Below are 27,531 nucleotides of genomic sequence, written 5' to 3' on the forward strand. Positions count from 1 at the left end.
TTGGAGGAATTGTAGCAAAGGCTGGATGACTACTTGGGTAAGTAGACCAGAGTACTTTTCTTCTAATAAAGATTAGACTAGATGTGCTATCTAGGGTCTAGCTGATGGAGACTATACTTTAGCATGACTAGAGATATGAAGCCTACTCTGGTATCTTAAGTTCTAAAATAATGTTTCATACTCTTTGGTTTTATATGACCTAGATTTCCTTCTGTACTCTTTCCCTCTTATCCTAAAGAATTATTATAACATCATAAGAAAGAAATTTTAAAAGAAAGAAAAAGAGGAAAATGAGATAAAAATTCAGCAAAACTAAAAATATATCAAAAAATTCTGAAATTTTATGTAATATTCCACATTCAAGGATCTCTCTCCTTCTACTAACTCTGCAAGGGAGAGAGGGGAGGTGGTGTCACATCTCTTCTTTGACACCAACATTATTCTCTGTAATTTTGCAAAATTTTAATTGTTTTATGGTTGTTCTTTACAATTTCATTATTTTGGTCATTGTGTATATTATTTTCCTAGCTTTGATTACTTCATTTTGCTTAGGTCATGTAAATATTTCTATGCCTTTCTGTATTCATAATATTTAATTTTTCTTACATCATAATATTAGTCCATTACATCCATGTATCATAACTTGCTTAGGTATTCCCCAATAAATGGGCAAAATCTACTTTGTTTCCAGTTCTTTGCTAACACATAAAAAGTATTTCTATAAATATTTAGGTGTACATGGAACTTTTGTTTATACTGTATTCTTTAATCTGTATGTCTAGTAGTGGAAATTCTGGGTCAAAGGAGCATAGACATTTTGGGTGATTTCTTTGTGTAATTACAAATTGCTTTCCAAAACATTTGTACTAATTTACATCTCCACCAAGATGTATTCACATGCTTGTCTTTCCTCAACTCCTTCAACATCAGCTATTCCCATTCTTCATCATGTTGGACAAATTTCTGGGTGTCAAATGAAACCTCAAAGTTGTTCTGGTTTTTGTGTCTCTTATTATTGTGATTTGAGACATTATTTCTTACTGTTCTTATTTTTTTCTTTGAAAGAGAGAGAATAAATTATAGACAAGACAGAGACAAAGAGAGAAAGAGACAGAGGAAGAAAGCACATGTATTAAGCTCTTAACTATGTGCAAAGCAATGTACTAAGTAATGAAAATAGAAATACAAGCAAGGAAAAAGGCAGGAGTAGGGAACAGAGAAGGAAGGGGAACCACAGGATAGAGGGAGGTGATTCAGTGGATAGAATGTTGGAGTGAGGAAGACCTGAGTCCAAATCCTATCCCAAACCATTATTGAGCTGTGTGACCCTGGGCAAGTAACTCACCCTTTCTCAAACTCAATTTCCTTAACTGCAAAATGGAGATAATAATAGTATCTAATTTATAGAGATATTCTGAGGCTCTAATGAATTAACACGTGTAATATTACAATTGACATGGAAGCTTCCTCAAATAAAGGTTTCTGGTGGCTGCTGGGACAGAGGTAGGAAAGTAGTTCAGTGAGTCATTAGCCAGTCCATGTTTAAAGTGAGAAGTGTTTATTCATATCTTTTGACCATTTATTTATCGTGGAATGGCTTTTGTTCTTGCATATTTGTTTCTTTTCTATATATTTTGGATACCAAACTCTTATCTGAGAAATTTAATATAAAGGAGATGAAGCCAAGATGACACAGTAGAGACAGCAACCCAGTCAAACTCTAACAACATTCCTTTCCAAATAACTTCAAAGTAATGCCCAAAGTTGAATTCTGGAAGGGAAGAGCCAAAAAAACGTCGGGTAAGACATTGTTCCAGACTAAGACAACTTAGGAGTTAGCTGAGAGAGGTCTGTGGAACCATGGGGGGACCAGCCCAGCGCTCGTGCATAAGCAGCACTAGTTGCAGGCCTTGGAGACGACAGCAACAGCAGCAGCTTGAGGGATTCTCAGTTCAGAGAAAGTAAACGGAGGGGGAGGGGCAACTGGTCAGAAATAGATTACAAGGAACCCTTTGTTGGCAGTGGGTGCAGAACCTGGCACTGGTTGGCAACTCATTTTCTTATATGTCATTCTGAGTCATACTTTCATGGTGGAGAGGAGTGCTAGAGTTTGCAACTACGCGAGCACATGGTACCAGGTCACAATTCCAGGGCTGAGAAGAGCTCTAGCACTTGCTGCTGGAGGGTAGCATGGGCACTTCCTGGTAAAAACAAGAATGGAGACCAGGAGAACAGGGATCACACTTCTTTCTGGATCACACCCCTTGGAAGCAGCAAAATCTTGCAGACCCCCAGAACTAGCTCTGAAAGCAGCAGCATGAAGGAGCCTGAAACTTGGGACAATACCTCTGCACCTACAGGTGAGCAGAGCCCAACTTTAACAGAAAGCTCGAAGGGTTAAGAAATTGGCTAAAAAATGAGCAAACAACAACAACAAAAAAGAACTTGACCACAAAAAAACCCCTATTATGGTGGCAAGGAAGGTCAAGACACAAAGTCAGAAAAAGGCAATAATGTGAAAACAGCTATAAGCAAAGCCTCAAGAAAAATTTAAATTTGACAGAATTTTTTTTAATTTAAATTGTAATTTTAAACTTTAAAATTAAAAAAATAATTTGACATCAAGTCAATATGAATTCTAGGAATAATTAAAGAGATGAGTGACAAAGAAAAAATTGAGGAAAGAAATGAGGATGTTGCTAGAAAATTATGAAAAGAAAGTCAACAACTTGGTGAAAGAGACTCAAAAAATATTGAAGAAAATAACACCTTAAAAATAGAATTGGGAAACACAAAAGAGCTTTTATAGTAGAGGGGAAGTGGGGGGAGCTGGAGGGGACATTTGAACTTTACTGTCATCAGAATTAGCTCAGAGAGGGAATAGCATACACACTCAGTTGGGTATAAAAATCTATCTTACTCTATAAGAAAGTAGGAGGGAAAGGGGATAAGAAAAGGGGCTGGCTTTTAGGAATGAAGATAGATTGGAGGAAGCATTAGTCAGAAGCAAAATACTTCTGAAGATTGGCAGAATGAAAGGAGAGAGACAGAAACAGAGACAAAGAGAGGCAGAAGGAGAAAGAGGCAGAGACTGAGAGACAGAGAAAGCAGGGTAAATGGGGTGGGGAATAGGATGGAGGGAAAAACATAGCAATTGTAACTGTGAAAAAGATTTACAGCAAGTTTTCTAATAAAGGCCTGATTGATTGCTCAAATATAGAGAGAACTGCATTAAATTTATATAAGTAAGAGCCATTCCCCAATTAATAAATGGTCAAAAAATATGTACAGACAGTTTTCAGATGATGTAATCAAACATATCTATAGTTATATGAAAAAAATGCTCTAAATTACTATTTCTTAGAGGATTGCAAATTAAAAGAATTTTGAGGTACCACTCTATACTATCAGGTTGGCTAATATAACAGAAAAGGAAAATGACAACTGTTGCAGAGGATGTGGGAAAATTGGGACCCTTAAGCACTGTTGGTGTAGTTGCGAACTGATCAAATCCTTAGTGAAAGCAAATTGGATCTCCTCATATGTGTAACTCCTAAGAGTTTTATCATTATTAGGGCAGTTACAATGGCTCTGGATATACAGAAAGCATGGATGTGAGTTGATTATGTCAGATGTCCAAAAAAAATGTAGAGATGAGAAAGAGGGATGCACTGGGAGAAGGGGGAAGGGATAAAAAGAATGAGGAATTATCTCATGTAAAAGAGGCACACAAGGAAGAGCTTTTACAATGGGAGGAAATGGAAGAGGAGCAATGCTTGAACCTCCCTCCCATTGGAATTGGTTCAAAAAGAGAAGAATATGTATAGACATGCTCAGTTGGGTGTAGAAATCTATTTTACCCAACAGAAAAATAGGAGGGAGGGGGAATAAGAGAAAGGGGTGGAGCTGATAAAAGGGAAGACAGATTAAGGGAGGCATGGTCAGAAGCAGAAGACATTTGGGGAGGGAGAGAGATCAAAAGAGATAGAAAAGGATAAAGAGAAGAAAAGAGCATGGAGGGAAATACATAGTTGGTAATCATAACTATGAATGTGAATGGGGTGAACTCACCAATAAAATGGAAGCAGATAGTGGAATGGATTAGAAACTAGAAAACAACAATATGTTGTTTACCTGAGACACAATTGAAACAGAAAGACGCACAGAGTTAAAATAGGGCTTGGGCAGAAGCTGTTATGCTTTAGCTGAAGTAAAAGGACAAGGGTCAAAAACACATCCTCACACAAAACAAAAGCAAAAATAAACCTAATTAAGGAGATAATCAGAGAAACTATATTTAGCATAAAATATGCATTGACAGTAAAGTAATGCCTAAAATGTTTATAACAAGTTTCTCTGATAAAAGCCTCATTTCTCAAAAAGATAGGCAATTAAGAGCCATTTCTAATTGACAAATGCTCAAAAAATATGAACAGGCAGTTTTGAGAAGGAGAAATCAAAGCTCTCTATAGTCATATGAAAAAAAATGTTCTAAATCACTATTTGATTTGAAAATTTCAAATTAAAACAACTCTGAGTCATTACCTCACCTATTAAAAATGATGAATGCTCAGGGGTGAAGCAAGGATGCCCATTATCACCTCTATTATTTAATATAGTACTAGAAACATTGGCTTTAGCAATAAGAGAAGAAAAAGGAATTAAAGGAACGAGAATAGACAATGAGGAAACAAAACTATCCCACTTTGTAGTTGATATGATGGCATACTTAGACAATCCTAGAGAATTAACTAAAAAACTACTTGAAATAATGAGCAACTTTAGCAAAGTTGCAGGATATAAAACAAACCCACATAAATAAATGGCATTTCTATGTGCTACCAACAAAGTCCAGCAAAAGAGATAGAGAAATTCAATATAAAATAACTGTAGACAATATAAAATATTTGGAAGTCTACCTTCCAAGACAAATCCAGGAACTGTATGAACATAATTCAAAACAATTTTCACACAAAGTCAGATTTAAATAAGTGGGAAAATATGAGCTGCTCATGAGTAGGCTGAGCTAATATAATGAAAATGACAATTCTTCCTCAATTAATTTACTTATTCAGTGCCATATGAATCAAATCACCAAAAACTAATTTATACAGCTAAAAAAAAAACAAAATTCATCTCAAAGAACTAAAGGTCAAGAATATCAAAGTAATTAATGAAAAAAAATTGCAAAGGAAGGTGACCTAGCCATACCAGATCTGAAACTATATTACAGAACAGTAATCATCAAAACTATTTGGTACTTGCTAAGAAATAGAGGGGTGGATCAGTGGAATATATTAGGTACACAAGACACAGTAGTCATTGACTATAGAAATCTATTGTTTGATGAAGCTGAAGACTCCAGCTTCTGGGATAAGAACTCACTATTTGACAAAAATTGCTGGGTAAACTGGAAAACAGTGTGGCAGAAATTAGGCATAGACCAACATCTTAAATCATATACCAACATAAGGTCAAAATGGCTATGTGATTTAGACACAAAGGGTGATAGCGTAAGCAAATTAAGAGAGCAAAGAATATTTTATCTGTCAGATCTGCAGAAAATGGAAGAATTCCTGACCATACAAGAGATATAGCACATTATGAAATGCAAAATAGATAATTTTGATTACATTAAATTAAAAAGGTTTTACACAAACAAAGCCAATGCAACCAAGATTAAAAGGAAAGCAGAAAACTGGGGAACATTTTTTACTGCCAGTGTTTCTGATAAAGGCCTCATTTCTAAAATATATAGGGAACTGAGTCAAATTTATAAGAATGCAAGTCATTCCCCAATGGTCAAAAGATATGAACAGGCAGTTTTAAATAAAGACATTGAAGCTATCTATAGTCATATGAAAATGCTCTAAATCACTATTGATTAGAGAAAAACAAATTAAAACAACTTGAGGTACCACCTCACACTATCAGATTCACTAATATGGCAGAAAAGGAAAATTATGGGCGTTGGAGAATATAGGGAAATTGGAACACTAATGCATTGTTGGAGTTGTGAACTGATCCACCCTTCTGGAGGGCAATTTAGAATTATGCCCAAAGGACTATAAAATTTTGTGTACCCTTTGATCAAGCAGTGTCACTGCTAAGATACTACGTATCACAAAAAGAACATAAAAAAGGGGAAAAGACCCACATGTACAAAATATTTATAGCAACTCATCTGTGGTGCCAAAGAAATGGAAATTGAGGAGATGCCAATAAATTGGGAATGGCTGAACAAGTTGTGGTATATGAATGTAATGGAATACTATTGTGTTATAAGAAATGATGAACAAGCAGGTTTCAGAAAAACCTGGAAAGACTTACATGAACTGATACTGAGTGAAGTGAGCAGAACCAGGAGAACACTGTGCAGTAACCACAACATTGTGTTATGATCAACTTTGATAGACTTGGCTCTTCTCAGCAATACAATGATCTAAGACAATTCCAAAAGACTCATGATTGAAAATACTATCCACATCTAGAGAAAGAACTATGTAGTCTGAATGTAGATTGAAGCACATTTTTTCACCTTTTTTTATTTTGTTTTCCTTTCTAGTGTTTTTTCCCTTTTGTTCTGATTCTTCTTTCACAATATGACTAATGTGGAAATAGGTTTAATATGATTGTACATGTATATCCTGTATCAGATTGCTTGCTGTGTTGGGGAGTGGGGAGGAGAGGGAGGGAGGAAGAAAATATTGGAACTTCAAATCTTATAGAAGTGCATGTTGAAAACTTTCTTTACATGTAATTGGGGAAAAAATGAAATACTTTTTAAAAAATAACAAATACTGACGGGTATGTAGAAAAATGGGCACACTAATGAACTGTTGGTAGAGTGGTAAACTGGAGAACAGTTTGGAACTATGCCCAAATGGCTATGAAACTTTGTGTATTCCTTAACCTAGTAAGACCATTACTGGGTCTGTATTTCAAAGAGATCAAAGAAAAAGAAGAAGGACAGATACATACAAAAATATGTATAACAATTCCTCTTGTGATAGCAAACAACTGGAAATTGAGAAACTGTCCAACAATTGAGGAATGACTGAACACACTGTGGTATATGATTATGCTATAAGAAATTACAAGTAGGATAGTTTCAGAAAAACTTGAAAACTGATACAAAGTAAAGTGAGCAGAACCAGAATATTGTACATACTCAGTAACAGCAATATCACAATGATGATCAACTGTGAAAGACTTATCCACTCTTATCAATACAATGATCCAAAACAACTCTAAAGGACTCATGATGAAAAATGCAATTCACCTCCAGAGAGAGAACTGATTAACTGCGTGGAAGTTGAAGTATAATTTTCTCCCTTTTTTTCCCTTTTCTATGATGTGATTAATATGGAAATGTATTTTGTGTGATTTCATATGCTTGCCTTCTCAGTGAGTAGGTGAGGGAGAGAATTTGGAAATCAAAATTTATTTTTAAAAAAGAATTTTAAAAATATATAAGTGTTTTTTTAAAAAGAAATTTAATACAAAGATTTGTTCCCATTTGACTCATTCCATTCTGATATTAGTTCCACTAGTATTGTTTGTGCAAGAGATTTTCTATTTTCCATAAGTGAAAGTGTCCACTTTATCTCTTTTTTTTTTGGGTCACAATTCATCTTCTATTCATATGTATTTTATCATATGATCTTTATGTAATTTTATAGTATGATCTTTAACATTAAGGTCGTGTGTCTATTTTTAATGTGTTGTGGAATATAGTTTTAGATGGTTGGCCTCAGCCTAATTTCTGCTGGACTGTTTTCCAGTTTTCCTAGCAATTACTATAAATATGGCATTCTTTTCTACATAATTCATGTTTTGCTCTCTATTTGACAACAAGTTATTGAGTGCTACTATTTCTGATTCTCTTTTGTCTAGTCTGTTGTATTGATCTGCTTTTCTACTTTTTTAACCAATATGAAATGGTCTTGTTGACTTAATATAGTTTGAGGTCTGGAAACGATGTTTTCCCTTAGTTCCTAATTTGTTTCTCATTATTTTCCTGAATATTCTAGATATTTTGCTTCTCCATATGAGCTTTCTTTTTTTTTTAATTTTGCATAATTCAGTGAAGTATCCCTATGGCACTTTGTTTGGTATAGCATTAAAATTTTAGATTAACTATTGGCATGATTCAATCATGAGCACTGAATATTATTTCAACTAGGTTTTTTTCTTTAAGGAACAGTTCATAACTGAAAGTTTACAAATATTGATTGTGTTTGCTTGATTGACTCTCAAATATTTTATACATTTTGAAATTATTTTAATGGTAATTCTATTTTTATCATTACCTGTTGAATTTTGTTGTAATTATATAAAAACATTGTTGATTTTTGTGGATCTATTTTATAGTCTACAACTTGGTTGAAACTGTTGTCTCAATTAGTTTCTTTGCTGTCCCATAATGTTCTAAATAAATAATCATATCACCAATGAATCAGAATATTTTAATTTTAATTACTTTTAAAGAGGTGGTCTGGGACTTGCTGAGCTTGTGTTTGAGAGTCTCAGTAAAGAGCAATACTCTGGGATGCTGGAACTTAAAACCTATACAATCTTGCTTCTCAAGCAAGAAGAACCGTTTATAAGAACTAGTGTCTGCAAGATTCCCCATCATTAGGATACTCTTCTACTCTCCACTGAGTGCAGGGAAATAGAGTCTCCTCATTGATGCCAGAGAGGTGAGTCATCGCTGTACTTCAATTCCCTAACTTTATGGAGGGGGGGTTCTGATGCTATAAATATAACTTGAATGCTATGCCATACACTTTTAAATCACCTTCCTCCAAATAGTCCAAGATATTCAATTTCAGACATTGATTTTCAACTGCAGTATAAGCTAGCTATATAATTTTATTTTAGAAAAGAGGAGACTAAGGAATAGAGCATAGAAGTAATGTGTCAAATTTAGCCAGCTAATTACTGACAGATCCAGGACTCCTGAGTTCTAATTCAATAGATTATTCATCTCCTCATGCTCCCTGATCACAGTGTCCAGAAGCTGAGTATATGTAGACTCAGATTCATTGGGAGATCTATTAATTCTAATATAAAAAGATTCCAGTTTAAATCTTAACCCCCACTTCAAGGGCCAAGTACTGCATGCAAGCAAAGGAAATGGGGGGAGGAAAAACTTTCACCCAATGACCTACCTCATGAGGGCCTGACTCCCATCACAGAGAAAACTTTCTTCCTTCTCTCCAACCTCATAGAACTCAGATATCAAACATTTGAGAAGCTGAGAGACACATTCTGCCTCAGTTATGGGAGACACTTAGTAGAGAAAAAGGTAGTCCGGAGATAGTGGATGCTAAAATGCTTTTTAAAATTATGAGTTTAAGGGGCAGCTAGGTGGCACAGTGGATAGAGCTCTGGCTCTGGAGTTAGGAGAACATGAGTTCAAATCCAGTCTCAGACACATGACACTTACTAGCTGTGTGACCCTGGGCAGGTCATTTAACCCCGATTGCCTCACCAAAAAAAAAAAAAGCAAAAAAAATTATGAGATTAAAATGAACTTAAGGTATTTTCAAGTAGGATATAAAAAATAAATTATTTTGAGGAAGCAGTATGGGGTGGCCCCCATTAGATTGTGAACTGGAGGACAGGAATTGTCTTTTGCCTCTTTTTGCACCACCAGTACTTAGAACAGTGCCAGATGCATAGTAGGCACGTAATAAATGCTTCTTGACTGACTGCCTGATAGACTCTGGAGTCAGAGGCCATGAATTCATATCTTTCTTCTGATGACTATTATCTGTGTAACCTTGGGCAAATCACTTAACTTCTCTAGGCATTAATTTCCCCATCTGTAAAATGAAGAGACTAAACTAAATAGATTCTAAGGTCCCTTTCAGCCTTAGATTTATGATCCACTGGAGGGGAAACCAAGGCCCAGAGAAGCCTAAGGCTGAATTAGGCTTAGAACTCTCAGTAGATGCTTTCCCAAAGGTTAACTTCTTGAGGTAAGGGATCATTTCATTTTTTGTCTTTGTATTTTCAGTCCCTACCACATAGTAAGTGCTGAATGTTTCTGAAATCGCATATTTGTTAAATGTTAACTAAGAGAACAATGCAGTGCGACTAGCTAGAGTTTATCACCATCATCTCAACAACAACAACAGCAAAATCCTAGCCCCAAGAGAGGAAGGAAATAGGGCTTTAAGGTAACTTCTACCTTGGAGAATCAAATAAAGAACTCAGCAGCTGGATAGGACCCAAGTGCTGCAGTGGTAACATTAAATGTTAAAAAACGTACAGGAAAGTACAATGGACAGATCTCCATGAAACATCATGGAGAGAACCACACAGGATGAGATGATGTATATGGTTTGATCTGTGCACTGTACAGCAATGGCACCACATGCCTATCGAAGTAAAGAAAGGTCCTTCCCTGCTCAGAAAATCTACATCCTACGTTCTAAAGTTCCTCTCAGCTCAGAAGTCAACATTCGATGTTTCAAAATCATTGCCAGTGTTGACATCGTCCATTCTATATTCCAGAGTACCTCCCAGATCCAGCATTCTACGTTCTCAGTTCTAAAGCCCCTTTCTGCTCTGACAATCTTTATTCTAAGCTCCAAGGTTGCACCTAGCTGGAGATTTCTACATTATGTTTCCCAAATTTCTTCCAAGCTCTATGCTAAGAGCCCTTCAGTTTCTGATATTTTAAATTCTATGTTTTAAGGTCCTTTCCAGCACTACCATTCTGTTCTCTAACGTTCCTTCTAGTTCTAACATCTTATATTCCATGTTGTAAGGACCCTCCCACACCTAATGTTAGCAGATTGTATTGAAAGTACAACTAACCTGAATTCTTTTCTCTGAACTTTTATCACGAAGTATTGTCAGTATGGCACACAGTATAGAATTAAAGAGCTTTTTTAATGACGGCGATTAAAGGCTATGTCTCCTACCTTTTTCTGAGTTCTCTTTAGTACCTAGCGCAGTACTAACATCCATAAATATTGGTTGATTAATAGATTATGAGAATAAAGAATATGGGGAACTTTAGAACATGTTTCAGTAATGGTTCCAGGTCAGAGCCAGAGAGTTCAAATAAACAATCCTCAATCAAAATCATCCAGCCACCTGCAGTAAAAGTAAAAAAGCAAACTATTTACTGAATTTCAAGACCACTGTGCATTCTGTATGAGCAGGTGCTGAAAATATGTATTTCCTTTCCATTACAATTTTGAAGAGAGCCAGTTTTTCCGATAACCTCTATTTTTTTTCTTTTAGACAGATGTGTCATTTTTAATTATCTTATGGAGGAAAAGATCTAAAGATAAGTGACTTTTCTTCAGGGGGAACTAATCAACTTCCACTCTTAGAAATCATTATCTAACCATAAATAGGTGCCCATGATGATGGAACCAAAATATAACTTTTAATCAGCCTCTCTGATCTACCAGTGCACATGTAGGTACTTACACAGAATATTATCTTTGTGTCTTGTCTTCAGAGGAAAATGTCACCAGCAGAAGCTTTTCAACCAATTTTCCAGCATTATTTCAAAATGCTGGTTTTATTATTAATTCATTTTTCTGTACTGGCAAGGCTAGTTATTTATCATAAAAATTTAATTTTTAGAGTTTGATTTTAGGAGTAAAAAGATCCTCACCATTAAGATTTCAATAAGACAGAAGCTTATAATACAGTGCTTTGGGAGGATCTGATTTTCTCAAATGCTCCATGTTCTTCCTTCCTAGCTGTTTCAGCTTAACATTACTGTAATAAGATAGTAGCATCAAAAAAATTATTAGATTTTAGAATATAAAATATAAACAATCTCTTAGAACTTAAATATTAAATATGAGAGAGACCTTAAACTGTAGCAAATAAAATGTCAGAGATTGCCTGGACTTTAAAGATTACCTAACTTAAACCCCTCATTTTAAATATGGTGAAACTGCTGACCAGAGAAGTGAAGAGATTTTCCCAAGGCCACACAGTGAGTTAGAAGTGGTAGGTTCTAAACTCTAAACCAGGCTAAAACCCAGGTCTTCTGACTTGCAGATCAGTGGGATTTTTTTTGCTCCTCACTATAGTTATTGTTGTTTGTCCTTCATTGTGTAAGAGGACCATGACATCAAGGAGGTAAGACCATAAAATGCAAGTAAATTAGATTTAACTGAGGGAGGACTATGCGAAGTCACCAGCCTCTTTCTCCTCCTGAGCTGTCTGGGTCCAGTGGCAAGACATAAGTCAAGGTAACTGGAGATGGCCTCAAATGCAATGGGAGACCTTGTTTTTTTAAGCTCAGATCTTAAACAGGTCTCAGTTTGACTGAGTCAATGCCTATTCAATGATTAAGGCTAGGTAAGAAATGAGGAAGATAATGGCCTCTTTTACCTAGTCAATAAAAATCACGATAGCACCTTTCTAACCAGCTCCATACAGGGGTGTGTGTGTGTGTGTGTGTGTGTGTGTGTGTGTGTGTGTGTGTGTATGCACACATTGCATTTCTGCTTAGCTTAATTTTTTAAATAGTTGGTTGTTTTCATAACTATTGTAGTTATCTGATTGAACTCAGTCATCTTCTTACAGGCATTCATATATAAAAAAACACATTTTACTAATAATTATACCATGCTTTAAAGTCAATCTTTTTTTCTTGATTAAGAGGAATGAATGTTATAAAATTATATTTTGATGCCACATTATTTCATGAGGAGACTTGGGATTCTATGGCCAGCAGATTGGCAACTCTGGTAAGCCTTCCCTCCATTATGTCCAATGTATCCTATATATAACTTGATACATATGTAGTTCCTTGAATATTATCTTCCCCATTAAATTATAAGCTCTTTGAGAGCAGGCACACTTTTCCTTTTACTTGTATCTGCAGTGCTTAGCACAGTACCTGACATATAGCAGCCACTTAATACATGTTTGATTGACTACCAAGCTGGAAAGACTTTGAATTCAGCCTTAATGTCTGACTATATGTCTCTCATCCAAGAAATAATCTACCTTTCAGGAAAGATTATTATCAGAGAGTTGGCCCCCAGGTAATGATTATGTTATGTCACAGAGTCAGCATGTTATAATGTTAGAAATCCTAGCTCAATGCTGACTATCTGCATGACCTAGGGCAAATAATTTAATATTTCTGAGTCTCCCTTTCTTTATCTATAAAGTGGGAATGATAATATTCATGCTACAATTAAACAATCAACTAAGTTCATGGAGGGAGCTTCAATTGGCCTTGTTAGAGGAAGTATTTGCAGTGATGAAATGATGAGAGATAGCACTGAAATAAGTTAGTTAGCCACAGGTATCAGGGCTACGTGAATATTTCATTTATTCAATCAATCAAAAATATTTACTTAAATGTCTATTAAGTTTTAGGCACTGTTCCAGGTTCTGGGGAGCAATGGATACAAAGAATAAAACACATGTCACCCCCAAAGGGTTTACTTCCTAACAGGGGAGACAATAAGGACATTATATAATTATGCACATAATGAATATAAGGTGAATAAATATAAAATAGTTAAATACAAGGAAGTTTAGAAGGGAGGATAATAGCAGTTGGCAGGAAAAGCTTCATGTAGAAGATACTGTTTCAGTTGTGTCTTGAAAAAGGAAGAGGGGATTCTAAGAGGCAGAGGCAAGGAGGGAAAGCATTCCAGACATGGAGGATAGCCAGTGCAAAAGTTTGGTGATAGAAGAGGGAGTGTCATGTGTGTATAGAACAGAGAGAGATTCAATTTGACTAGATCATGGATTATCGAGGTGAGGGAGGGGATACACAGCGAAGCTGGAAAGATAGATTGGAGAAGCATGGGAAGGGTTTTAAAAGTTAGGTTCTAGAGGTAACAGGAAGCCACTGGACTTAAGTAGAAGAATGAAATCTGTGCTCAAGGAAAACTACTTGAACTGCAATATGATAGATGAATCGAATGGGGAGAGATTTCAGGCAGGAGAACCAATTAAGAGGTCATTGCAGTCATCTAGGTTAGAGGTGATGAGTGATTGAACTAAGATTGTCACTGTGAGAATGAAAAGGAGTTGGGTGTAAAGGGTATTGTAGTGGTAGAAACAGAAAGTTTTAGCAACTAATTGGATATATGAGTGACAGAAAGTGAGAAGTCATGGTGCCATTGTAACTATGGTGCCATGGTTACAAACATGAGAGACTGGAAAAATGTTGGTGGTTTCAACAGAAATAGGGAAGTTGGGAAGAGAAACAGGTTGGTGTGGAGAGAGAGAGAGTTCTCTTTTGTACATGTTAACTTTGAGATATCTCTGATATTTATAGATGGGAATAGTTGGCACAGAGATGATAAATAAACCCATTGGAAATGAATGAGGTCACTGAGATAGAATGTAAAAAAAAAATAATGAAAGTAAGGGGCCTAGGACAGAGCCTTAGGGAACTCTCACAGTTGGAGATGTGATGTTTTTGGATAACCAGCAAAGGAGACTGAGGAGAGATCAGAAAGATAAGACAACCAGGAGAGAATAATGTCACAAAAGCCCTAGTAAAGAGAGAACATATGGGAGATGGTGATCAGCAGGGTCAAGTGCAGCAGTATGCCGAGAAGGACAAGGCTTGAAAAAAGACCTTTGCATATGATACTTAAGAAATAACTGTTGACTTTGGAACCAACAGATTCAGTCCAGTGATGAGCTCAGAAGCCTGCAAAGAGTTCAGGGGAGATTGAGAGCAGACAAAAGAGAAGCAGCAACAATAAGTGACATTTTTCCCCTGGTAATTTGGCTGAGGAAAGGAGGGGAGATTTAGGGTGCCATTTTGAGGGGAAGGTGGGGTCTAGTAAAGATGTTTTTAAGGATCGGGAGACTTGTGCATGTTTGAAAGCAGTAAGAAAGAAACTGGTAAATAGAAAGAAGTTTAATGCCACAGACATAAGAGATAATTAAGGTTCCATTCTGCCAGACAAATAAGAGGAATGTTATCAAAGGTATATGTAAGTGAGTTGGCTTTGACAAGGAGAACAGTCACTTCAGTCTGTCAGTTAATCGATAAACATTTATTAATCACCTAACATGTACCAGACACTGGGCTAAGTACTGGGGATAGAAAAAGAAGGAAAAGATAACCCCTGCCCTCAAGGAGTTTGCAATCAAATGGGGATGTCATTGTCAGAGAATGGAAGAAAGAAGGAGAGAGTGAGGATTGATGTTCATCAAGAGGATTTGAGATGAAACACGGAAAAAAAGAGGGTTGGCTTTGAATGGTCTCAATTTCTCTTAATAAAGTCAAACGTATGGTCCTTAGTTGAGAGGTGGAGAAAGGATAGAGTGGGAAGAGGAGAGAAGTTTTGGAAAGTGTTTTTAGGAAATAAGATAAGGAGTCTATTGAGAAAGAATTCAAGGTGTATCCAAGATGGGAAAATACAGGCATCTGAACCCATCTGAACTCTCCTAACTCTCCCCTCCAAATAACCTTTAAATGACACCTCAAATCAAATTTTGGAGAGGCAGAGCAAATAAAAGTTCTAGGTGAGACATTTTTTCCAGCCTAAGACAATTTAGGAAGTGTGCAGTGAGAGAAATGGTTATTTATCTCTTGTATTAATAATTAATTATTGAATTAGGACCAAGCTTTTCCTCTTTTCTACTTGCTTATCCAGAAATCAACCAGTGTGGGAAATCTTGGACAAAGACTTAGCCAACCAGACTGAGAGAACTGGTGAATTCTCATTGTATCTACTCAGACAGGTCTGGGGAAATGTGGATTCCCCCTTTTGTCAGACAGGGGACATGGAAATTCATAAGTCTCTCTGACCAAGACTTAGGTGATCCAAGTCACATACCCCCAAGACCTGTTATTTGAGAGGTCAGAAAATATTCATTTTTCATTAATTGTTAACCAGTCAGAGTTTATTGCCACCCTCAGGAACACCTGTTCTTCCAAAGGCATATAAACTGTGAGCCCGCTGCCAAGAGAGGTCTTTGTCATTCCAGAGTACCACTGACTTCTTTTTATTAATAACATGATAACCTTATTAATAAAATGATTAAAATTAAATCACTCAGAAATTATGTCTCTTGGACTTTTTAAACATCACAGCAGAAGAACTCTGTATCACCAGGGTGGGGAATGGCCCAGAGTGTAGCAACAGCACAAGCAGTGGGCCTTGGAGGATATAGAGATAGAAGGGGCAGCAGGAGCAGTTGTAAGAGCTCTCAACCCACAGAAAGTAAGGAGGATGATCTAAAAAAAAATAAGGGGTGAGAAAAAGGAATACACTGGGAGAAGGGCAAAAAGAGAGGAAGAATGGGGAAAATTACCTCACATAAAAAATCATACAGGGAAGAGCTGTTATAGTGGAGGGAGAAAGTAGACAATTTTTAAGCCTCTCTCTCATCAGAATTGGTTCAAAGGGTGAATAAGCATATGCATTTAGTTGGGCATAAAATATGTTTTACCCAAGAAAGAAGAAAAATGGGAAGGGGAAGGAGGACAAGTTAAGGGAGGCAGTAGTCAAAAACGAAACAGACTGTAGAGGAGGGACAGCATAAAAAAGAAAGAAGGATAAACAGAAGAAAATAGGACGGAGGGAAATGTACAGTTAGTGAACATTACTGTGAATTTGAATGGGATGAGCTCATTCATAGAGCAGAAGCAGAGAGCAAAATGGATTAAAAAACCAGAATCCAACAATATACTGTTTACAAGAAACAAACTTGAAACAGAGAGATACACACAGAATTAAAATAATGGGCTGGAGCAGAATTTATTATGCTTCAGCTGAAGTTAAAAAGGCAGGAGTATTAATCATTATCTCAGACAAAGCAAAAGCAGAAATAGACCCAGATAGCAGGAAAAGTACATTTTGCTAAAAGGAATCATAAACAATGAAATCATATTAATACTAAACATATATGCACTAAACAGCACAGCCTCAATGTTCCTAAAGGAAATGTTTAATGAGTTAAAAACAGTAAAGCTATACTAGTGAAGGATCTTTTTCTCAGCTGCAAATGGCACCTTTACAAAAATTGACCTTGTATTAAGGTATAAAATCCTCAAAAACTAGTTTAGAAAAGCAGAAATATTAAATTCATTCTTTCAGTCCATAATACAATAAAAATTTCATTCAATAAAGAGCCATGGAAATATAGATTAAAAACTACTTGGAAACTAAATGTAATCATAAAGAAAGAGTAGGTCAAAGACCAAATCATAGAAAAATCCATAATTTCATTAAAGAAAATGACAATGAAGAGACAACATGCAAAAATTTGTGGGATGTACCAAATCAGTACCTAGGGGAAAATCTATATCTCTAAATGCTTATGTCACTAAAATAGAGAAAGAGCAGATCAATGAATTGATCATGCAACTAAAACAATTAGAAAAACAACAAATTAAAATTCCACAAAAAAATATTGAACTGGAAATCCTGAAAATTAAGAGATTAATAAAATTGAAAGTAAAAATTGTATTAATAAATAAAACTAGGAACCAGTTTTATGAAGAAAAATAAATTAGACAATTATGTCAATTTAGTCATGACTCCACACAATGATATGAGTGGTTTGTCATTTCCTTCTCCAGGTCATTTTACAGGTGAGGAAACTGAGACAAACAGGGTTTAATGGCTTGCCCAGGGTCATACAGCTAGTAAGTGTCTGAGGCCAGATTTAAATTCAGGAAGATGAGTCTTCCTGACTCTAAGCCTAGAGTCAGGAAAACCTTAGTTCAAATCTAGCCTCCACAAGAGGATGTATTGATGTAGAGAGGGATTTAGAGGGTAGAGAAGAATGTGTAATGGTCTCATTTAGTCCATGACTGACAAGACAAATATGATAACTCATAATCTTTCAGCAAGAAGAAATGTTGCAGGAGAATAAGAAGGATAGTAGAAGGAAGGCATTGAAACTGGTGAAACAAAAAGTACAGGCTCCCCACATCAAAGGACACTGACAAACATTCTCACGGAGGAATGTGTATGCCGGTGATGGGAGATTGAGGCAATAAGAATGGCTTAATTGGGACATTTGGTACATAGGCAGACCATCTGCTCTGATACAGTATTATTCCCCCATGGACAACATTTTGACTCAAGATAAAGGAAATTCAAGCTGCTAAGAGCAGCTGATATCCAGAAAGTCAAAGGAGAGCATGAATCAAACAATAAGATGATAGGTTATTGAAAAGGTAAGGAGGAGCATTGGACAGCATGATCTGGCACACAAGGTAATTTCTACCAAGGGACGCCGAAGCTATTCACATTACTTCTCACATGAATTGATACTTCTTAGATTGAAATATAGCAAAAAAAGTGGATAAAGATGTAACATCTATAATGACAATAACATATAAATTGGTTAGAAGAAGTTATTCAAACTTGTACTTCAGGTGATATAATAATTTCATGAGAAACAAAGAAATTTAAGGAACTGATAAGTAAAATAAAAATAAGAAAATGAATAAGAGAATAAAAGCTCAGAAAAAAACAGGAAGAAAAAACAATTAAGAGTACAAAGCAAAGCTCTTAGGGGAAAAAAAAAGAAACAGAAAAGAAATCCAAAACCAAAGAACTGGGAGGGAAAGGTGCAGGAAGAAGATTGGGGAGCTAATCATTTAACTGGTAGGGGAAAAATAAGGGGAAAACAGGAGAAGAAATTGATAACTCAGTAAATAAAAGAAAGATAAAGAAATCAGTGATACAAGAAAAACTCCCAAACTAAGAGAAACTGGGATTGTGAAGGGGAACAGGGAGTAAAGGGAAATGGGTTACATTAAAGTATTTTGAATAAAACTGGGGGTGGGGATACTAGTTTAAAAGAGAAAGGGGAAAACTATTTTAAGGCAATACTAGTCAAATAAAAGAAAAATATAAACCTAACTCACAACATTAAATTCATATTATTAATCCAATAAAATGAAAGTATCACAGAGTGAATAAGAAAACAAACCCCACAGTGTTGCTTGCAAGAAACTCCTTTTAAAAAATCAAAGACATGTATTCCCCAATTGATAAATGGTCAAAGGATATGAACAGGCAGTTTTCAGAGGAAGAAATTAAAGCTACCTATAGTGATATTAAAAAATGATCTAAATCACTATTGATTAGAGAAATGCAAATAAAAATGACTCTGAGGTACCACATCACACCTATCAGGTTGGCCAACATGACAAAACAGGAGAATGATAAATGTTGGAGAAGATGTGGGGACATTGGAACACTAATGCACTGTTGGTGGAATTGTGAACTGATCCAACCATTCTGGAAAGCACTTTGGAACTATGCCCAAAGGGCATAAATTATGCATGCCCTTTGACTCAGCAATACCACTTCTAGGTATGTATCCCAAAGAGATCATAAAAACAGGAAAAAGACCCACATGTACAAAAATATTTATAGCAGCTCTTTTTGTTGTTGCAAAGAATTGGAAATTCAGGGGATGTTCATCAATTGAGAAATGGCTGGACAAGTTGTGGTATATGAATGTAATGGAATACTATTGTGCTAAGAGAAATGATGACCAAGCAGACTTCAGAAAAACCTGGAAAGACTTATTTACATGAACCAATGCTGAGTGAAATGAGCAGAATGAGGAGAACATTGTACACAGTCACAGCCACACTGTGAGATGACTGACTTTGACAGACTTGGCTCTTCTCAGCAGTGCCAGGATCTAAGACAACTCAAAAAGACTCATAAGGGAAAATGCAGTCCACATGCAGAGAAAGAACTATGGAGTCTGAATGCAGATGGAAGCATACTATTTGCTCTCCTTTTCCTTTGTTGTTTTGTTTTATTGCTTCATTCTTATGATTCCTCCCATTAGTTCTAATTGTTCTTCACATCATGACTAATGGGAAAATATGTTTAATATGAATGTGTATGTAGAGCCTATATCAGATTGCATGTTGTCTTGGGGTGAGGGGAGGAGAGGAAAGGGAAGAAAATTTAAAATTCAAAATCTTATGGAAACGAATATTGAAAACTAAAAATAAATTAATTAATTATTTTTAAGAAGTCAAAGACATTGATAGAATCCAAATGAAAGCCTGGAACACAATTTAAAACATCATATAAAAAAAGGAGGAGTTTCAGTCATGCTATGAGGCAAAACAAAAATGAAAATTAAAAGCATCAATAGAGATATCAATGGAGTTACATTATACTTAAAGAAACCATAAAAAATAAAGCGATATTGTTGTTTAACTTATGTGCAACAAAATAGTATAGCATTTATAGCATCATAAAGGAAAAATTAATACAATTCTAAAAAGATAGATAATAGCACAATAATAATAAGAGACTCTAATGTTTCTCTCTCAAAGTTGGCCAAATCTACCAAAAACATAAACAAACAAACAAACAAAAAACCAAATAGAATTGAACAAACTGTTAGATAATTTAGAGTTAAAAATCTATGGCACCTTCTGAACAGGACCACTAAAGAATATGCATGTTTATCAGTGCCACATATGGCATGTTAAAAAAAATAGACCAGGTGTTAAGGCATAAAGAAATTGCAAAAGCATATATAAAAGAAAAAAATACTAAATAAATCCTTTAGAGGATGAAAAATGATGAAAAATAGCAATCAATTTAGGGAGCACAAACAAAAGACAGTGACCTAAATAAAGGTTTAATGGTGGCATTCTAAATAATGAGTTGGTCAAAAAACAAATCAAAGAAACAATTACTAACTACATGACAGCCAATGATAATCATGAGACAGCATACCTAAGTTTCTGGTATAAAGCTTAAGCAGTGTTAAGAAGAAAGACTATATCCCCTACAATCTAAACTAACAAACTAAAAAAGAGGGGATTAGTGAACTGAATGTGGATTTTAGCAATGTTCAAATTCCAAAAAACAAACAATCCCAAAATAAAAATTAAAGAAATGTTGGCTTTTTGTAATCATTGTTTCCCTTTCTGGATGTTCTGCAACCATCTCTTTAATGATCCATTTTAGGAATTTCCTAAGAATCAAAGTTATGGAAGTTATATTATTATATTATATTATATTATATTATATTATATTATATTATATTATATTATATTATATTATATTATATTATATTGTATTGTATTATATTATGTTATATTATGTTATGTTATGTTATGTTATGTTATATTATATTATTTTATTATATTATATTATATTATATTATATTATATTATATTATATTATATTATATTATATTATATTATACTCAGTACCTTATGGCAAGTTCACAAGCCTATACTTGTGGAATATGTTCTCTTCTTTTTCTTTAAAATAGGGACATTATTTGACCACCTCTATTTATGTAGTACACCTCTCGTTTTCCACGCTCTTTCAAATATCACCAAGAATGATATAGCAATGATATATGCCCATTATTTGTAGAATAGGTAGCTTGAATTCTTTAAGGGAAACTAGGTGTTCTCTCATTTTCTCCTTACTTGAACTCCCTGTTAGTCATTTTTGCCCTGTCCTTTCTAATATTGAGGTCATTCTCCTTGGGAAAGAGGGGGAACTGAATCAAAATAAGAATTGAGTAGCCTTTCTTTCTCTCTTTTAACAGTTATTTTCTCAGCTACCCCCAGCAAGGATATTATGTCTTCTTTGATCCTCCTGCTTCTCCCAGTGTAGCTAAAACATCCCTTTTTTGTTATACTTAACTTCTTCTCTGGCCTCAAATTATTATGAGTTTTAGCTTTCATAACATACAGGACTGTACAACATTCTTATATTCGTCCTCTGTTATCTAGGCTTGCTTCTATATTCCATATATTTCTTTTTTAAAAAAAAATCAAGGCTGATTCATATGTTCCCTGAGTATCTGTGAGTCTTTTCAAACAAATACCATTTTTCTTTCCCATTAGGTCAATTCCCCTTGTGTCTTCAGACTGTCATCCTTGAGCAGCTCCCATCCCTCCTATTCCAAATTGCTATGAAGCATTTTCTTTCATGGGATCCTATCTTTTTTCAAATGCTCTGAATTCTGTTTTCCTATCATCTAAGGTAGTCTGCCTATGCCTGCACTATATTTGCTTTTCAGCCTCTAGGAATGAGTGGTCATTTCTCCCAAGGAGAATTTTTAATTTAACTTGCACCCCAGCAACTAGATTCTCTCTACTAATGATAATAAGATACAGAAGAGAATTCCCCCTTGTTGACTCTTCTACCATTTAAAAGACAAAATTATCACTACAGCAAGTCAAGAAAATATCAGCTCCTCTGTTGAGAAAAATAAAACAAAACCTCTTTATATAAATCACTTAGTTTAGGGAGTAGCTAAAATATAAGAAGAACAGCATCCAAGATGCCTAGAAACTGACAGGAGACAACATCCAAGAAAGAAGCTAGCAATAAAACCCATGACTCAGATATCTATGCCCAATGGCACAAGGTGTGGGCAAGAAGCAAGGTGAACTAGAGATCCTAATGAAGGAGATGAATTTGAGATTAGAGAGATTACAGAGTTGACGAATATGGGACCCACAACAGAAATGGATTTCTGGAAGTATATAACTAATTCAAAAAGAAACAGATAGGTAAAAGAGATAGAGAAGAAAAATAGCATCAATGATTATGAAGATATACTTACGTGAGAAAATTCAAGTCTCAACAGGGAAATCTTAATGGGAAGTATCTGGCTAAATATCAACAGAAGAAAAAAAATAGAAGTAGCATTGTCTTTGGAAAATAACACAAACGCCTAGACAGGAAGAAGCAGGGAGTTTTGGAAACAGATGTCAAACCTGGCACAGAGGCATACTATGGTAGCCATGAAAGCCTTCAATTATCCAGACATCTGCTGGAACTCTCCCTCTGACAAAAAGGAAATGTTGGCTTATCTTAAAAATAATTTCATTTTCAAAAAGTAGAACAGCCAACAAGTAAAACTGCAGTTCCAGGCATGATTCTCACCAATGAATGCATCAATCAATGAGCATTTAGTAAGCACCTACTTATGTGCAAAGAAGTATGTTAGGTGCTAGGGATACAAATGCCAACAAGGAGAAGCTGGTTGGCAGTAGGGAAATGCCAAGGGCCTTGTGATAAAATGAACACTCCATCTAAAAACTTATTATAAAGTACAAGAGGGAAGTTCAAAGATAGATTGGCACATATAGATTTTATGGAAAGCAGATTTCAAAACATTTCAAAGAAAGGATAAATAGGATCTCACAGAATAAAATTCCAGAAAGAAGTTAGCCCAAGAGGGATCTGAAGCCCTCAAGAACAAAATTCTGGAGATGAAAAGAGAAATGATTTCAATAGAGAAGAAAAGAGGGAAATATGTAAATAAACTGATATGGATGCTAACTGATATGAAAGAGAAAGAAGATGAAAGTAAAGGCAGATGATTCATAATTAATGCAAAAGTTGACATTGATCCTAGGACAGAGGCTTTTAATGTGTATTGAATCATGGACCCCTTTAGAGTTTGGTGTGACTTACGGACACCCCAGTATAAAACAAATGAAAGCAAATGTTAAATTTCAGTTAGAGATTAATAAAAACAAAAACCTATTCAACTTTTATTTGCTTCTTTATTCTCTACTAAGGAAAATGAATACTGAACTGAAAAGAACAGATTGAAAATGACTAATAGGGAGATGAAACCCAAATATGAGCACCTAGAAACCTTGGATAAATTCGAGTCATCAGACCCAACTAATCATTACCCCAGGGTAATGAAAGAACTGGGAGATGTGGTTGCTGAACCACAGTCAGGGATCTTTGAAGGATCTTGGACAGGAGTGGGGAACCTGTAGCCTTGAGGCCACATGTGGTCTTCTAGATCTTTGGGTGCAGCCTTTTGACTAAGTCCAATTGTTACAGAACAAATCCTTTTATTAAGGGAATTTGTTCTATGAAGTTTCGATTTGATCAAAGGGCCATATTTGAGGACCTAGAAGGCCACATGTGGTCTCAAGGCTGCAGGTTCCCCACCCCTAATTGTTGGAGAATGGGATAAGTGCCAGAGAATTTGAGAAGGGCAATTGTCTTGATCATCAAAAAAGGTAAGAAAAAGGAATGTGCAAATTACAAGCCAGTGAACTTAACTCCAATTGTTGGCAAATTCTATTACATGGTACTAAAGAGATAGTTAATAACCATCTAGAATAGGAGTTTTTAACTTGGGGGTCCATGAACCTAAATATTTTTTCAACATTTTGATAATTGTATTTCAATTTTATTGGTTTCCTTTGTTATCTTATGTATTTTATTTTGTGCATTTAAAAATATTATTCTGAGAAGGGGTCCATAGATTTCATCAGATTGCCAAAGGAATCCATGATGGAAAAAAAAGGCTAAGAAGCTGAAATTTGGGAGAAAAGAAAAAGAAGTTGCTGTCACAAAGAGCTAGCATGACTTCATCAAGAACAAATGAGGTCAGGCTAACCTCATTTCTTATCAGACAAGTAGATCAGGTAAATGCTGTAGATATGGATTGTCTGGATTTTAGGAAAGCATTTGACAAAATTTTTCACACTGGGCTTATAGACAAGAAGACGATAGTATGGTCTGGAAAAGATAACAGTATGGTTGTATTGATTCAGAACTGGTTTGATGACCAGACCCAAAGAATCCATATAAATCATTTAATGGCAACTTGGAACGAGGCATATGATGCCCCCAGAAACCTGTGCTTGACCTTGTGCAACTTACATTTTCATTTATGCTTTAGAAAGAGGAAGAGGTGGAATGTTCACCAAATTTGCAAGTGATATAAAAGTAGAAGAGATGGGTATTGCTTTCAATAACAGTCTATATCCAAAAAGATCTCAAGCGAGGAAGAATAATCGGCTGTATTTAATAAGATAGATGTAACAAGAGATAGGAGTAAATGTGAAACCCTACACTTGGGTTTAAAAAAATAACTTTCTAAACACAAGATTGCTAAATAATGGCTCATCTGAAAAAGAGCTGAGGGTTTTAATGAGCTACAAAGAACAAGAATAGACAGTGGAAGGTGGACATCAAACAGGATGAAATTTTAGGATTCAATGGGGCAGTATGTGGAAAGTGCTTTGCATACTTTAAGGGGTTATTTAAATGATTGCTATCATCCTCCCCCTCACCTTTCTCCTCATCCTCATCATCTTTATCATCATTATCAGGCTCCAATAAGAAAGGCCAAATGACCAAGTGAGGGGCCAGTCAAACATATGTCTGTGAAGGACAGTGATGAGTGCAGGGTGTCCAGAAGACTATCAGCAAGGCACTGAAGAATATTGACATCATCTCCTATGAACGTCAGTGGTGGGAACTGAGACCGTCTCACTGTGATAAGAAAATACCTGTGGGAGAAATTATGGTGATCTGTAAATTATTTAAAATGCTATCATGTGGGCAAGGGATTTGAATTATTTTGCTTGAGTGCCAAGTGACTAACTAGAAGTAATTCAGGGAAGAGTCAGAAAAAAAAAAAAAAGCAGATTTAGATGATACGAAGAAAAATTTCCAAACAATTAGAGCTAGCCAGAAGTTGAATAATGTGTTCAAGAAGCAGTGGGTTCCAGATCCCATTCTAGAAACTTTCAAAGGCCAGCTCATTCCTTGTTGGCTGTGTTGCAGATGCATATTCCTGTTCAGGAATGATCTGCATAAGATAACCTGTGAAGTCCCAAGCAATACCAGGATTCATTGATCCATTGATTCTGGGATTCTTAGTTCCCTATGGTCAGAGACCATGAAGCAACTGCCTTTTGTGAGTTTGAGTGAACCTCCTCTTTTAACACCTAGGCAGAAAACCATGCTTCCTATAAAATCATGTTACATATACCTTCTGGTTTTTTAAATGATAGATACTCCGTTGATGAAATCTAAATGGCCAGTAGTCGCAAAACTCATTATTCTCTTAGGAAATGTTCAGTTCAAGAAACAATTTCCTATATCTGCCCATAAGGTTAACCAATATGGAAATAACATGATACCCTATTTCAGTGAATTCAGTGTTTGTGAATTAGAGCTGTAGGCAACTCATACACAGACTATCAGAGCCATAAATAGTTCTGGAGCCAATGATATGTTAGGGGGAGACTAAGAAGTCTTTCAGCTTTGGCACATGCCAGACCTGATTGACATTTTTTAATGAATGATTTTCATGTGAAATAATCACAACCTTTGTGTGTAGTCCCATCAGAGAGGGGGTAGTTCAGCCTCCATGGAGTCTAGTCTGTTCCTAAAATTATAGCCAACAATCCTTTTTCCCCCAAATCCCAAGAAGAGGTGAAAGTAGGAAGCTACTGGGCACGGTTACAGTCACCTCTTTAAAGCCTGGTAGAACTTGAGAACAAGGAGAGTGCCCAGACATAGCCAGTGGAGGATTATAAGTTGTGAGACAGTAAGTTTAAGGACTATAGAAAGAGAAATTACGCCCTCCAAAACTTTAGCACCCAGGGACAAACCTCTGTTTTATGCTTTTCTTGTTTTAGTTTTGCCAACCATTCAATCCAATCAATGATTATGCATGTAGAGTTTCCAGCGATTATGCATATAGACCTCCACCCAGGTGGGTAGGGGGTCTTTCCCTGAAGGAGAACCCTGTTAATATATGTGCCAGATATTCAGAGGGGGATGTGACTACGGGCTGGCAGAGAGACTTCTGCTAGAAGAGAGAAGGGAGGAGGGGGAGAGACAGAGAGAGAAAGACAGAGATAGAGAGAGAGGGGGAGAGAGAGAGAGAGAGAGAAAGAGAGAGAGAGAGAGAGAGAGATGGATTTTGAATGGCAGATAGGAGAACTCCCTGGAGTAGCATCATGCAAACTACTAGTAAAGAAAGCACCCAAAAAGAAAAGAAGAGGATAATTAGGCCTTTATACTTCTAAAATATTTTTTTTATAATTCAAATGAAGCTCTCATGATAGTTCAGTTTGTACCCTTTGTCCTAGCACTATGCTGCCAAAAACTGAGGAAAGTTTAGTTTTTAAAGGGAAGGTATTTCATCCTAGTATTTAAAAGAAAGTAATACTTATACAACAAATAATTGAATATACGTGGGCAGGAAATAGCAGAGGTTTGGTTTATCTGTCTTTCCCTCCCCTTCAAGGATAAAAGTTTTTCCATCAAGTTCAATTCCCTGTGTTCCCTGGTCTCAATCAGGTCCAGGAAAGGCACTGGTACTTGCCATGTCCACCCTACTCACTTTAACTCTAAAAGCTGCTAGGGCCCCCTCCAAAAAAAAAAAAACAACATTATTTATTTTGCATATACTTTCATATGTATATATTGTGTCCTCTGACAGAATGTAAGATCCTTGAGGGCAGGGAGTGTTTCAATTTTGTTTCTGTGTTTCTATCTGCCTAATGGTACATAGTATTCATACAATAAATGCTTGTTGATTAATTGATTGATTGATTGACTGGTAATTGATCATGAAACTCCTAACCTTGGAACAAACTTCTTACCAGAGGCTGTAAATTAAGTCTCACCATTCAAGTATGATGGGCCCTTCTAAGGATTACCATGAAGTCCAACTAGGTTGTTGTCTTTTTCCCTGTGCTATTAGCAGGGAATACCCAAGGAAAATGTAGCAACCCTAACAGAAAATCTACTACCTTTAAAATGG

This window comes from Phascolarctos cinereus, unplaced genomic scaffold, assembly GCF_003287225.1.
Source record: "Phascolarctos cinereus isolate Bilbo 61053 unplaced genomic scaffold, phaCin_HiC Scaffold_2;HRSCAF=192, whole genome shotgun sequence".
In the NCBI taxonomy this organism is placed as follows: Eukaryota; Metazoa; Chordata; class Mammalia; order Diprotodontia; family Phascolarctidae; genus Phascolarctos; species Phascolarctos cinereus.